The sequence below is a fragment of the Zosterops lateralis genome, assembly GCF_965231275.1.
Source record: "Zosterops lateralis genome assembly, chromosome: 3".
NCBI lineage: Eukaryota > Metazoa > Chordata > Aves > Passeriformes > Zosteropidae > Zosterops > Zosterops lateralis.
This window is the reverse complement of record NC_139764.1, coordinates 16868494-16882881: the sequence shown is the minus strand read 5'-3', so window position 1 is coordinate 16882881 and position 14388 is coordinate 16868494. Positions and strand designations below refer to the sequence as shown.

Here is a 14388-nt window from a genome sequence, read left to right as displayed (position 1 = left end):
ATGTGTTTTTATTATATATACAAGAGTTTTATTATGTATACAAAAGTTTTATAGTGAGTTCTAAAAATTATGATAATATTTCAACTGCCAAATAGAACCCTAGATTCAGCACAGCAATTAAATACAAGGCTAAATATTCTCTGTCCAAAAGCCTTGCCTAACTTAAGACTCACTATTAACAAAGATCTCACATAGCCTCCATAAATATTATTTCTTATTTCTGTGGAAACATATTTATTCTAACACATTTGGGGTGAGAGCACCTGGCAAGGTCTAATATTGTGGTCTCTTGTTGGAGAGACACTTTCTTAAATGTGTGGACTGATCAATTAATTAATTGCAGATATTTGAAGAAGAATAATTACTGTTATTTTTCTAAAACCACAAATGTTTAGAATTTTGGTAGATCCTGATTTTTTTTCCCACAAATGGAAAGTGTAGTTCAATACTATTTAAATTTATTGGGGTTTTTTTGGTTTTTTTTTTTTTTTTTTTTTTTTTTTTTTTTTCACATAAATTCAAACCTGATTAAAGGAAAACATGCTCTACCATCCCATTTTGAAGAGATATTCTGGAGGGGAAAGTAGTTTCCTTGTTGGTGAAGAAATATTTCTTGCCCTTGCATAAGCCAAGATGTTCTACATTGTATCAGAAAAATGTCAGATAAATCATCAGCTTTGTGGCTGGAGCAGAAAGTACAGCTGTGACAGAGTACCCAAAGCAAGCCATGATTTCCCCACAGATATAAATTGGCATAACTAATTTAATTTCATCACCCAAAGATTTGACTTGGGACGGTCTAGCTTGATATTTTTTTGTTGATGATTTGTTTTGTGATTAAAGTACCTATATTAAGTGGAGAGAACACGTAACCTAGCAGGCAATACTTCAATTCACCAGATCTTTTTTTATATGTGATTCGTGCTTCAGGCAAAAGTGGATGTTTAGGCTCCAAAATCTTCTCCAAAATTTCTCTAGTGGTCTGTGAAATCTCTTGAACTCAGGCTGTAAATCAGCCACGTGTTATGCAGCGAGTGCTTGCAGGGAAAAAGGGTTCTCACTGCAAGTGTGAGGTGCACACTGTTTCCTTTGCAGAGCAGGGGCATTAAACTTAGACTCAGGTTGCTGGGGCTTGGTTTACAATTATTAAATGTCACTATAATAAAAAAATAGATAATATAAGTTGTGTCATATTATGTTATAAATAATGTAATGTAATATATAAATTTATTTTTCCATAAATGTTCTGTATTCACACAGACGTCTAAGCATTTGTAGGTTTCATAACCAACTTGAATATATGTTCAAACAGCAACCCTTTTCTTATTTTAAAATGACTGTTGTACATATATTTTACAAATAAATAAGGTGCTGTAAAAGCAGCATCCCTGATCACAGTCCTGCCCCTCAGGATGTCCCAAAACACCGATGCAGCTTGTCCCCTTTCATGGGTGTTCCTACCACAGGATATGGGTAGGACAGACCTCTAATGGACCTTCTCTCTGAACTCATTCCCATGTAACAGAAGGACTTCAGCACCCTTTGGTTTCCTGACAAAATCTATTCATTGAGTCTTACTCATCTGTGCATGTGCCTGCCCTAGAGGGACTCTTACAAAACCCAGGGGTTTGTGACCTGTCGTCTCTGAATTTCTTGGTTTCAAGTGTTTTAGTCTTTGCAGCAGCTTCTCACGCTGCTTCATGTAAACAATATTGTATTCTTAGAAATTATCTGTATGTTTTGCATTCTTGTTCTCTGAGAGAGAACTTGACTAATGGTCATATTGACCAATGGAGTCAGGAGGTTGTAACCTCCTTGGGCCAATCTTGGCCCTTTGTACAAAATGTATATAAGCTAATTGGAGTCAGATAATAAAAAACATTCCATGTTTCACCAAGCTGCTGCCTGCTGTCCTCTGTGAAGGTCTGCTCCCACCTCGCAACGTGTTGCCCCTCTAAAGGCATGAGGTAACAGTGACCACCCTTCCTCTATGATCTACTTTAGCCAAGACCCATCTGTGTCTCTCCCAACACCTGCTGCACACCTCCCAGAGCTCCACAACAGGCTTGTTGGGTGGTCACAACAGCAGACACGGGAGATGAGATGAAATAAGCTAATTTCGCCAACTTTTATCATCATGGTGACTGTTAGCACCATGATTGCCTACCAGCAGAGTCATCATCTATTTTTCAAATCTCTTCTTTGGTCAATATTAGAATCTTTGCCCTCAACTCCCAGTTTCAATTCATTTTGTCCTCAGTTCCCTTTTCACTTCCTTATGGGAATTCTCAGACTCCAGTTCAGCTGCAGGTCAATTGCAATTATGAAAAAAGTTGAGCTTTGAGTCCAAGTTTTCAAAGACCTTTGGTCTAATCTCCATACACACTTAGGTGATAAGACATCTAAATATCCTGCAAGGTAGGAGAGATAAACATTTTCTGGTTGCTATCCTTCCTTCTACTATGTCCTGGATTATTTTAGAGTGTACATGTATACCTTATTCTCTCTATGATCCGTGAGGCCACATTTCCATCGATGTAAGCATGAAATCAGTGGCAGGGTTAGAGCAAGCCCTAATTATATTACAGTTTAATAGGGAAACAGATCATGTCAAGTGGGAGGTCAGCAGCATATTTTTGGAGCACATCTCAAAGTTCACCCAGTACACATCCTTTCCTTATACTGGAATATTTATAGTTTGTTTGTTTTACACTGGAAATATTCCTTCTGTGAGCTCCTCCTAAAAGACTCCTCCTCCTCCTTTTCGAACTCTCCTGTGATGGATTAGAATGGGAGCTTTAGAATGGACTAACTGCAGTAACCCAAGGCAAGCAAATCCCAAGCTCCTTTATACAAAATTCTTTCCCAGGGCTATCAAACACTCTGGCACCCAGACCCCAGATGTGCCCCAATGAGCAACCTTCATCTTCCTGTGCACTCAAAGCTTCATTTCTGCATGGGTGCTCAAATACATCTGCTACCTAGTTATGAACCTTTTCAGGACAATGCCCAGTGGGTTTCTGATATTAAATCTTTCTCTAGGTCCTCCAAAGTATGTGTTTTCTGATGGTTCCTATCATTTGCAGGGGGAGTAAGCAGCTGCATGGTGCAGTCATGCCCTTACAAAGACCAGGTGCCTTTTCAGGCACTTGCTTTAAAGGGTTGAGAACAGGGCTATGTTCCTGCTCCTGAAAAACGCTTGTGTAAAATCTTGGAGCAGCCCTGGGAGTGAGAATCAGAAAAAAAGAGTTTCCTCCTCCTAGCCAGCTGTCTTCTATTTTCTGTATGGCCTCAGCAAGGAGCATGGAGAGTGCTCCTGTCCTCATTTAGAGCCTGATAGGTCAGGTAACCTCCCAGATCAATGGAAGCAAGATATTAAACCTTGTCAGTCAGCCACTGGAATAGTACCTGGCTTTTACACATCTCTACTGGATGCATAAAGGAAGCAGCACCACCTCTGCCTTCCACCAGCATTTGCAAGAGAGATGCCTTGCTAAACTAAAAAGAAGAGGCCAAGGCACAGGCAGGGATCTCAGGTTTGTGTCTCTCAAGAGGACAGAGATGCCTCCCCTACAACACGAGGGGCAAGTGGTCCCCCATCTCCTGCTGGGGAGGCTGAGCTGCTCCCTGCACACTTTGCTGGCTGATTTGGGAGCCACTTCAAGGGGCCGAAGTCTTCCAGCTGAGAATCAAGTCATGTAAGACAGGGGATGTAGAGTTAGGTGTTGCTGACTGGATTTTGGGTGGCTGAGGTTTTATGTTAACTCTATTGGCTCCTGAGCTTCTCTTTCCACTATACAGTTAAGAACAGGAATTACTAACAGAGTGAGAAACCAATTTGTTTTCTGCTGTGATGATCCAAGTGCACCACGACCAGGGACAACTCTCTTTTATAAAGAGGTGGGGAAATGTTCAGAGAGCAGAAAGTCTCAATACTTTCACAACCATCTATTTTGAACTTGTAATGTTATCATGTGAAGATTTTAATGAGTGATTAAGCAAAGCTCAATACCACTGGTAAACAAAATGCATATTTCCATACCAAATTAAAATACTGTTCAGAATTTTTCTGAAAACATTAAACTCATGTTGAGAGAAGAATGAAATGTACACATTAAAAAAAAAAAGTTCATCTCTTCTTTGAAATGTGCCACCTTATTCTAAAATAACCATATTCATCTCAGCTGATACTGAAAATGTTAAAGAATCCATTTATCTTTCCTGCTAGAAAAGACAGCCACTCAGGCAGGTAATCACAGTGTTGAAGGGTTTCATTTTGTTGAGTAAAAATTTGTTTTATATGCTACTTTGCCTATGAAATGACAGTAAGTCCCTTGACATAAACACCACTGCTATTTTACATGAATGAGTGGTTACGAGTTTGGGTTGTTTCTTTACTCTAAACAAGTGAAAGAATTTGGAAATCCTGACCTGAAAGGGTTTCACACATGCTTAATTTTAATTGTGCAAGTAATCCCAGTGAGTTCGGTACTACTCATATGCCTAAATTCAAGCACGTATATAGGTGTCAGCAGGACGGTGCTTTAATACAGCACAAAATCTAATATCTGTTTTTTCAGTGTTAAAAATTGTCCTATGAATTGATAAATACATTTTTCTACAAGAAGTCGTTCTGTGAAACAAATTATAAAAATAAATCTGTATATAACATATATTTAAACTGAGACACACATTAATATATTTAACATTTCTAAGTATAACTATTACAATATATAATATTTTGGAAAAGTACTGAGTCACATGAGAGACCTGACATGTGACGTCATGGAATAAACCCCAGGGGAGAGGGTTACTGAGAGACAGGTAAGAATGGGATGAAATTATTTTCATTGCTGTTGGCATGGGTATGTATTTCCAACCGTTTTCTGCTGCTGCTTCAGAGTCACATATTAACAGTTATCACCAAAATAGCTATTTACATTTGCATTACATTGAGCCTTGTTACTATATATATATAAAAATATATATATGCTCGGAAAACTTGCAAAAAAATTACTATCAAGTAATTTTTGTATATTTTAGAAAATAAGCCACATCTTGATAGACCTGTTTACTTTTATATGCTTCCTACAACCATAATGACTTTCTTTACTGAATAATTGTCTGTGAACTTTAGTTTTGGGAGCTCAGCTTGAACAACAAGCTAACAACAACAAAACCCAACCAACCAGTAAGGGCAAGCAGTACTTGCAAGATGTTATCAGTTACTTCCAGAAAATGCCCCTTGGTGCCTATTTCACTCTGCTATTTTAAGTTAATTCGCAAAGTTTTGACAAGAAACAAAGGTTAAATACTTGGAATTTGCAGAGGTTGTATGTTCACTGCAGAATGCCAAATAAATGTTACAAATAAATGGTAGTTCCCTGAAGAAGAAAAAAGGTGGGGCATGGGTACAGCGGCTCTGAACATCATTAAAAGAACAATTCTTCTAGAGCCAAGTGGGAAGGGGGAGAAATGCAGAGTATTGCACAGGTATTGCTTTCAAGGCTGCTTTATTAGGGGACTCCAGGTAGATATGGAGCTCAGCAAAACTGTGTTACGAATATCTGTTGTGTTACTCTAAGGAATAACACCTGAAGCACAGGAACCTGCTCTGGTAATACTGGAATACATTTTAGCAACCTGAGCTGAGGGCTGAGCTTTGGTAGTTAGGGCTGTTGGTAATTAAAAGCAGTGAAAACAGATGTAAATCCAGTGGCACCACATGCTATGGAGGTGGGTGTTTGTAGTTATAAAACTGCAGTCCTGGATGAGCTTAGCGCAAATCAGATTAAATTTAAGACTGCTAAATTTTACTGTGGGAATTTATTTTTGTTGATAGGGCTTGGATTGTTTTGTTTATGTTTTGTTTGGGTTCTGCTGGCTGATGGTATCAACATTGTTAAATACATTCATGCCGGTCATTGTAGTAGCAGCTGGAATGCAAAGCCATCTCCACCAACCCATCCCTTAGTAAGGAAGAGGTGGCCAAACTGAAGGAAACAGGTTGTCCATTGTCACGCAGCATGAATACCATAGAAAGAAAACAGAAAACCTCCAAGTCCTGACTCTCCTGGCAAATGGGGAATGTTGTAAGTACAAGGTACTGTGGCAAACCTTTCCTCCTCCAGCCTTCCTCAGCAATGAAAAACTTTTTTTTTTTCCCATTTCTGGTTCTCATCCAGCTCTGAGAGTCAGTGACGATAATCAGAGCATGCCAAGCATCTGACCTCAGCAGATTTTCTTGTGAAATAAAGAACGCAGTGTGACGTGCAATTTTCTTCTGAATTCTTCAGATATATCTCTTGGAATACATTCTTTCTGCTAACAGTTCTGCCATCAGCACTGTTTTCTGCATTTGACCCTCTCCCCTGCTTGTATTACTGGGGTATTTTATAAGGAAGCTGTTAACAGATTATTTTCCACTATAGTACTCTAGCAAATTGTAGTGGGTTTGAGTTGGTATTTCAAAATTAGCTTTCTACTTTCAAAGCTAATCCTCGTGGGACGTATGAAACCAGTGATGTTCTGGGTGCTCAGCACATTACTAAATTAGGCCTCATTGGAAGGATATCCAGCCAAAGTTGACAAATTTATAAATACAAAGTGACCCAGTTTCAACCAAGCATCCACTTGTATGCAAACAAACAAACCAAGTCAGAAAAAAATAACCTCTTTCTTAAATTATTTTTTAAATTCTGGAGAAGTCAGTAATTCCTATAAATTACAGGAAACACTTGAAACAAGTTTTGACCACTAAGATTTTGTTTTCCTTTTAGTTTCTTCAATAGCTAATACATTCTGCAGTTACTGTTCCTGCTATTTATCCAGAACTTCTTCATTCTAACTCTTCTCTGTACTTTTTATCACTAGCCTGCACAGATACTTTAATTACAGAGAAAAGATATCTCATTGTCCTAACAACACTCAATTTTGCTTTATCCTTATTGGTTTTCTCCTTTTGTGCTATTCCCATACACATGGTTCAAAGCTCTTGTGAGATGATCTCATTTCTTTTTGTTGTCGTTTCATTTTGATCTTGTTTTCCTGGCTGAGAGGATGTGTGTCACTTGTGTTTTGAAATGAACCCTGGTAAATACAGCCGCTTCTTGAAAAGATCACTGCTCCCCTTTGAGCACGACTCTGCCATAAATATGCAAGTGGGAAGAAAACTATGAAGAACTTGTTGTGTGAACTACCCACGGGCTCGGTCTTCTCCTCGTTACAGCTTCTGGATCCTTCCCCGCAGGGCACACGACACCTCCCAGCCCTGCGTGACACCGAGTGCCAAAGAAGGGTAATTGTGCTATAAGACTTTTTAATTCCCCAACTTAGTTCAGCTGTTATCAGCAGCTGGTTACTTCAGCTGGCTGATATGCCTCGGTGTCCTGTAAACATTCGGTCTAGTGCCGTGCATTACTCATAGTTGGAAAATCACTTTGACTCCTGTAGTATAATTATGTTAATGTCAGATGAGTCACAGGGAAACAGAAAACTTTTATCAGAGCTGCACCTCAGTGCCACTTTCTGAACGCTCCTGTTGGCATGACAGAAGTAGGCTAGGGGATTTAGGGGAAAAAACAACTTTCATTTAATGAGTGATATGAAACTATGGTAATAATTACTCACAAGGAAGCTTAAGTGACAAACAAACCTAGAGCCACTTAGAAACACAAAATTGGTAAGAGAATAGCCTGCGTGATTATTTGTAAGAGGAAGAATAAAAAATACTGAATTTTTAAACAATTACTTTTCCAAGAAAACTTCAAATCTCTTTCGCACATAAACAGCTTTTCACATTCATTATTTAGTGTCAACGGTAGTAAGTGATTTATTTAAATTGACATCTTAATTAGATTGCATTTCAGAGCCAACCTCCTCTGATATTTTATTAATTTTACCTCTTTCTTAGGTTAGTTAATGCTAGTGATCAGCTAGGAAAAAAAAACAACACCCTTTCAGCTCATGTTTGGATCATAATGCAAAAAGACTTCTGGCTTATGTTTACATATGTATACATATGTTTAATGTGAGAACTTTTAGCTTGTTGAAGTCCTTCAACAAGCTAAAAGTTCCTGTAACATATCTTGTCCCAGCTTAAAGCAGACAAATGGCCAATGAGAGCAAAATTTGTTCCAGAGTTTAAAGACAAGAGGACAAACATCTGTGAGACACTGGCTAACTCAGGGCTAAGCTGCAGCACTTACTTTTTTCTGGAACATACAAATTCCTCTGGTATTTGCCTACCAGGATTTTACATGCTCAAACATATATCAATATTTCCACCTGCCATCCTGAAGAATAGGATATACCATCTGATTGTAAAGGGGAACTTTTTTTTTCCCCAGGTGGCTGAAAGATCATTCTCAGAACTCAAAGAGTTCTAGCATTCTGACAGATTCCACTGTGCTATTCAATAAAAAGGCTCAACAGTAAGCAAAAGGCAAAAGCTGAATTAAAAATCATAGCCATATAATTTTAGTCAGGAAAAAAAATCACCTTGGGCAACATAATAAAAATCTCTTATTGACAAGTAACTGCATTTCCATTAATGTTCTATTTGAGAGGGAGACAAGACTTACATTTCTCTGGGAGCTCCATCCCTCTGAGCATTCCCCCTTCATCTGCTGACTTCTCATCTCATGTCTTTTCTGAGTTCCCTCCACTTATCCTAGAAACTGCTAATAAATTAAATCTCACATGTCCTATAAGAAACCAACTGTTGTTACTAAATTGAGTGGGAATATAAAGTCATGCCATAGGTGACTAAGTGCCCCCCAGATTTCCCTACGAGCCATGATCTAAATATGATGGTACAGCATCATCTCGACCTTATAGTGAGTGAGGGGCTTTATTTCAGAGCACATCCCCGACCCAGAGATAACCTACTATGGACAACACCTGTAGCTTGAAGCCCACAGCTCCTGGCTGAGTTAAAATTGTGTTTTATTACGTAAAACCGTTAATGCCTAACACATCAGCAGAAAACCTTTACTCGTAGCATTTGATTCTCTTGCGTTTCGCGTGGGAACCTACAGAAAATACAGGAAGGCGTTCTTTCCTTGCACATTAACACCACTTTATTAGCGATGGGCGCTTGTGGTTTGCCCCACGGATGGGGCAGGACCCGGCGCTCCCCTTCTCCCGGTGCGGGCCCCGGGGAAGCGCAGACAGAGCCGGGAGCGGGGCCGGGAGAAGCGCTCGGGGCCGCGCTCCGGGAGCATCACCCGGGGGAGCCGGGCACGGCCCGGGCAGCGCTCAGCCCGCACCCGGGAGGCCGGCACCGGCGGGCTCGCTCTCGCGGCAGCCCCGGGCGGTGCGGGGTGTGCGGGGCCCGGCGCGGCCTCCCCCCGGCCCCGCAGCTGCGCCCGTCCGTCAGCGCCGCCCCCCCGGGCCGGGCCGGGCCGGGCCGCCCCGCGCTGCCCCTTTAAGGCAGCGCAGCCCCGCGCGCATTCCAGCGGTCGCGTCACCGTTCCGGGAAGCGGGTGGCGTCACGCCGCCATCCCTCCCGCCGTCCGTGCCGCGGCGGCGGGGCGGGCCCCGGGGAACAAAGGCGGGATAAAAATAGAAGGTGAGGGAGGCTCGGGGAGCGCCGTGCCCGCCGGGCCGGGCGGGGAGGGGAGGGGCCGCGCCCGCCTCGCCGGTGACGTCACGGCGCGGGGCGCGCGCCTGCGCGGCCCCGCGCGGCTATTTATGGGCGCCGCCGGTGGGAGCCGGGGCGCGGTGACGTCACGCGAGGCCCGCCCGTGCGGCGTCACGTCACGTGCGGGGCTCGCACTCGGCGTCCCCCTCAGGCTGAGGCGGCGGGACCCGGGATTGCGGTACCGGCACTGCCGCCGCTCCCGGGAACCGGGGGCTCCAGGAACAGCCAGCGCATTCTTTCTGTCGTGCTGGAGTCGCCCTGATTTGGCACCGGCAATGAAACCGCTGCCAAACCTCCCTTTGCGGCGCGCTGAGTGAAAGGATAACTCTGTATGGCGCTGCCAGCGAGGGCGAATGGCAGAGCCCGCTGCTCTTGTTCCGTGCCGTGCTCTCCCCGGAAAGAAAAGCAGTGCATTGCCCCGGGGGATGGTTTCTGTGCCCGCTGGAACATGACATTCCCCGCAATTAATTATTACATAAGTACCGTGTCAAGGATGCCATTGATATTACGGTCGTTCTCTCAACTGCAGCAATGACAGCAGCAGCTTCTGTCCAGAATGTTAAAAGGATGCTGGTTCATTTCTGTTCCAGTTGCCAAGCCCGCCTCTCAAGAGCAGCCCGAGGATGTTCAGTAGCCTTTGTGGTCGTGGATTCTCCCCAGGACGAAGCCTGGGGTTGTTTACAGTCCCCTGCTGGAGCTGGCCTTGTCTTTTTTCTAAGAATCCGATAATGTGAAAGGATACTGGGCCGCATGTGTGAGCTTTTAATAGTAGTGTTTGGCAGACCAGGCTTACACACTCTTTACTGTAACTCTTTGTATTTCACTACTGCGTATTAAAAAGCTGCTGGGGCCTCTTTGATCCCTTTTCAATGGGGCTTGGGGGGGTTGTGGTTTGTGGTTGGTTTGGTTGGGGTTTTTTTTTTGTGAAATTGTTCATTAAAGTCAGTGATTGTCTGTCTCCAAAACTGTTGCTTTCTCTAGACAGACCAGACAGCAAATAGGTGTCTGATTTGGGATGGCATCTTCCCAGGCTGTTCACGTTCAAAGAAAATGTGGTGGACCATGTGAAACAAGAAACTATATGAACAAGTAACTTCTGGTACACCAGTCACTGTGAACAGGTGAAAGATATTTTAAAAAATCACTAAGAGTTACACAATAAGCACCAAATAAAGCATCAAATAAAGGTCTTTGTAGAGGAGCTGCTAAGTAGGTTGAAATTGCCAGAAGGCAAAACTCAAGTGTGCTGAGTTCTGTCCCCATAGGGCTGATGTGTCTGCGTCAGCATGCTCCCCACCTTAAGTTTGGAGGTTTTTAAATTTGAAAGATTAAAGTGTCGAACTAAATATCGGCTAAACTAATCTGAACCAAGTCTAAACCTGGAATATTTTCGTTCCACATCTTAACCAAATGGTTAGTTTGGGATTATTCCAAGTGATTTTGAGGAGGCTTAGCCAAAGCCTCGACTGGAAAATTGAAGGAAGCTGAGGTTCAGCCTTTTTGTGTGCCAGTGCACACATTCAATGTGAGCAGTCTTTCTTTTTCAGCCTTTCTCTGAGATACAGTGGCATCTGTTTGTGAAGGTTGTGTGTGCCATTTGAAGGGCTTTGTTGTGCAGTGTGATGATGGTGTGGTGCACTGCAAACCTCAGCGAGATTGTGCTGTCCCAGAGCATTCCAAGGGAGGATGGTGTGGTTATTCGAGAGTGCCTAGAGGAGGAGAGAAGTGGTCAAGCTTTCAGGAACACAAGCCTTTCTCCTTCAGCTGCCTTAAGAAAGGAATTCTGGAAAACTGTATCAGTAAATTTGTGCTGTTCTTAAAACTGTGTTCTCCATCAAAAACCTGGATTACTCATTAGCTTCTTAGAGCTAATCTAATCTTCTAGCTTCTACTTACTAGAAATGTAATAGATGCTAGTTTTCCACTAAGGTGTTCCTGGTTACATGCTGCTAGGGACACACCTGCCAAACAGAACTGTGTTTGGACCCATAAATAGTTGCACAGATAACTGCTCCAAGTGCAGCAAAGCAGCCCTGGGATATATTGTCTGAAGATAACACTGCATCTCCTCTGAAGGGGCAATTTGCAATGCTTACCTCACCATTTAGTCACCTGGATGACTGTATGCTGACAATAAAAAAGGCTTCTGGATGAGCCACCAGAATATCATTGCAAAGCTTACTGTAACCTGAGGAGGAAATCTGTACTGATTGTACATCTCTGCAGTGGTGTACTAGCCTATGCTGGAACCTCCCTGCAAAATAGTTAAATAATCTTCCTAACCTTGAAAAAAAGTCCTGTGATTTGAAGTGAAGCTTTCCTGGAATTTTCCATGTGCCCTTCATGGCTTTGAGGTGGTGCACCCTATCAGAAACAACCTTCCAGGAAGTCTGTGAGCACTGAGCAATATCAGGCTGTGTGTGAGTCTTGCATAATAAATGCCCTCAACTGCAGAGCTATGGATTCTACTCATTCCCATCCCAGAATGTGAGGTATTTACTCAATGTACTGAGTGTCCTCATGGAAGTTATTGGGATGAACCCAAACAGCTATCAAGCATGGAATGGCTCCCACAGGCTGAAGGACAGAAATGGCCTGTCAGCAGCTGGAGAATATTTTCACAAAGCAATCCAAGTGGACTAATAGTGTACCTTCAAAGCATAAGCTCAGAGTTTAGCTTTTTTTAACCCCTGTGCACACTTAAAGCTGTGATTTCAACCAAAGCCTAAATTTGGTACCTAATTTTGTCCCCCGTCAGCCCTTTGCTTTCACTCAGGTACAGCTGTTCTTCAAGTTCCATGATGGCCCCTCTTCACTTCTAAGTGTCAGTTACCCTTTTGTCTGAAAACGTCTTGCTTTTTAGTGTGATCAAGGCACTCTAATTCTTATGAGACTTATGAAGGTCCACATACATTTAACAGCTCTATTGATCTTATTTTAAAAAAGGCACCATATATTTTCTGTTGCCTTCTGTGTCGGAAACCATTTTTCAGGGCAGATTAGAAGAAGTTTCTGGTGGAAGCTGGATTCCCTGTCTCAACAGGGCTCTTTGTTTTCAAGGAATAGAAATACAGAGGATCTCTTTTGACTTTCCTTTAATTATAAGCCTGAGGGCAGAGGGAAAGCAGGAGCAATTTCTGTTTCTCAGTATGATGTTTGTGGTTTAGTTCTGCCTGGAGGAGTTGCTGTTTTGTTGCTAAATGATAATTGCACCTTTCCTGTGGCTGTAGAGGAGATTTGGCAGTGTTGCACTCGTGATTTGTGGGAGCTCTCCAAAAAGTTAATTGGGAGTTTCTTCTGTGGCTTGAACACGCTACTCTCCTTCACAGTCCTAAGGATTTCCTTGTGGTATGATCCAGGGCTGAATGTCAAGTCGGTTCTTGCAGTCTGACTTTTCCATTCTGGAAAAAACATGATGCATTTGAAATGTATTTGAGATACCATTTTCTCATTAGATGGTTGCGTTACGCAAGGTGGAGAATGGCAGTTACCCTTAGAGCTATTTATTACACTTGTGGCTCTGAATCTAATGAGGGAGGATGGGAGTCAAGAAAGGACATGACAGAAGTTCTTGTGGAAGTGGGAATAATCCAGATGGTGAAGGTATTTGAGAACATTAATATTTAAAAAAAGAGATTTTAAAAAGTTCTGCTGCTGCTCATGAACAGCCCTTGATCAGGCATAGGCACTAAGTCGGTATTCTGTCACTTTCTTCATGGGAGTCTCCTGTGTAGTTTTTCTACTCCAGGTAGAAAAGAGGAGTAAAGATGTGAGCAGGAGATTGAGGATAAGTGCAGTCTGCCACAGGGTGTTTTGGGTAAGTTGTTCAATGCTTTCTGACAAAGACAGGAGGTGTATCATGCCCACCAGGGCAACGTGGTGAGCATAATGTTGGCTGTTAATCATGTAAGTACCTGAGAGAATTAGAAATTGCACATTAAAGGTGTTACCTGTTTCTTTAGACCATTGCCTGCTTTCTGCAGAACAGCTACTGCAGCATCTTTATGAACTGAAACAAGGTTGCTTTTCATAGATTGTGCTGTAGTCTAATAGTCTCACAAATGTATTTATTTCATCTGTGTCATTTGTTACATGATTGAAAATTTGGATAACTTAGCAAAAAAGATGTCTTTTTATTTCTTTCTTAAACCTTGGTAAGAGTTTAAAGCATTGGGCTCTAATAAATTTTCTGATGGTTTACTGTGAATTAATCAAAGTTTAATTCATATAATAAGGCCATAGTAGCTTTTTTTTGTAATATGAAACTATTTCATAAGGCTGTTAATTTCTAATTGATATTTTATCACTTTGACCTAGCCCATGCTCAAGATCAGTGCAGGATTGTTACCTGATAGTGTTTGTCATGACAGGATGGATTACAGAATGTATGAACTTTTTGTTGTTGCCACTGTTGTGTACCAACAATGCAACTTGAAAACGTATAATAAATATGGCTTTCAAAATTCAAAAATAGATTAAACCCTATTTCTCTGTTCTCCCTTCTTCCTGTCATCACCCACCTCACTTTCCATCCTTAGATCAAAGTTTCCAAGAGTGTAAAGCCAAAATGTTTCACATAAATCTCATCAGTGCAGCTCAGGCTCTTTGAAATGTTGTTCTCTTCTCTTCATTTCTTAAAAAACTTCTCGTTGCTTCTTCTGTATCCACCAGGTCTTTTTTTTTTTTTTTTTTTTTTTTTCCTTTGCTCTGGAGTGTTACTTGCCTTTATCTAGGACTGTCAGTGG

The 14388-nt window shown here is 41.9% G+C and overlaps 1 long non-coding RNA gene across 1 annotated transcript in view; it reads left to right on the top strand.

Annotated features, from left to right (window-relative positions):
* The first annotated feature begins 9485 nt into the window (after positions 1-9485).
* The window catches only part of LOC310906817, a 53512-nt gene continuing 48609 nt past the window's right edge, over positions 9486-14388 (top strand). Inside the window, exon 1 of the long non-coding RNA XR_014589483.1 lies at positions 9486-9571. This is a non-coding gene — a long non-coding RNA (uncharacterized lncRNA). The remainder of the gene's footprint in view (positions 9572-14388) is intronic.